Raw genomic sequence first — 1,008 nt, 5'->3', positions numbered from 1 at the left:
CTCCCCACCTGAATATAGTTGAAAAGTTACAAGGTGTTACAGAGTTCACAAGTTTCGTGAGGAGAGGAACTACGCCACAGACCGGAATGGCCCTTTAGAGTTCCTGACTTGAGCCGATGAGACCAAACAATCAAATCCTCTAAGATATGTTTAATAGAAGTACTTGCATCAATCTCTAAGCTTTGGAAGACTTTATTGTTTCTTGCGTCCCAAATCCTCGAGAGAAAAAGAAGGAGCATGGAGGGGCGAACTGGGCTGGACAGCACGGCCGGGGCTCGGGAGGGTTGTGTTGAAGGGTTCCCCGATAGGCGTGAAAAGAGGGAGGATACCAATTGCCCGCCAAACCTTGCGAGCCTGGGCAGGAGAAGAACAAATGTTCATGGTCCTCCACCGTGTGATTACATCTTGGGCAAGCTTTCGTGTCCAGATGTTCTTCTTGTGCAGATTCTTTGTTTTGGCACCCTGGAGTCCCAAGTTTCAGCAAGCATGGGCTCCGTGAGCTGTTTCGAAAGAGACACGCACGCTCCATGTGTGGAGAAGGTTATACACCATTAAGCAACAGTCGTGTGTCTGGAGCCCGTGAGGGAGCAATATCCTGCAACGAAGAGTTTAGAGGGGCAAGTTCTAAAATCACAATAGTGTTTAGTCGATTACAAAGAGCCAGTTTGATCCCATCCTGCAGTATAGTAGCTACCATGGCATTCTGGTTTGTGTGCTGGGAAAAAAGTAGCTGGGTACACTAAAGCCAAGGGTTCCCGCTTTAGCCAAAGATCTACCCAAAAGAAGGTGGAGCGACCATCACCAGTGGTGCACTCAAAAATCTCTTTCAAGCTTTGTAGATGTTTATAAATGGTATTTGCAAGGAAGGAACTGTTTTTGCCATGTCCAATATGGAGGGGTGAGTGATGTAGGATCCAGTCCTTCCAGGGTAAGTTTTCGTAGTGAAAAAATTTAAAAGCAAATTTCAGCAGTAGGAAAAGGTTTTGTGTACGTAAATTTTTTATACCT

Source organism: Triticum dicoccoides, chromosome 6A, assembly GCF_002162155.2.
Source record: "Triticum dicoccoides isolate Atlit2015 ecotype Zavitan chromosome 6A, WEW_v2.0, whole genome shotgun sequence".
Classification (NCBI taxonomy): domain Eukaryota; kingdom Viridiplantae; phylum Streptophyta; class Magnoliopsida; order Poales; family Poaceae; genus Triticum; species Triticum dicoccoides.
This window is presented reverse-complemented; position numbering follows the sequence as displayed.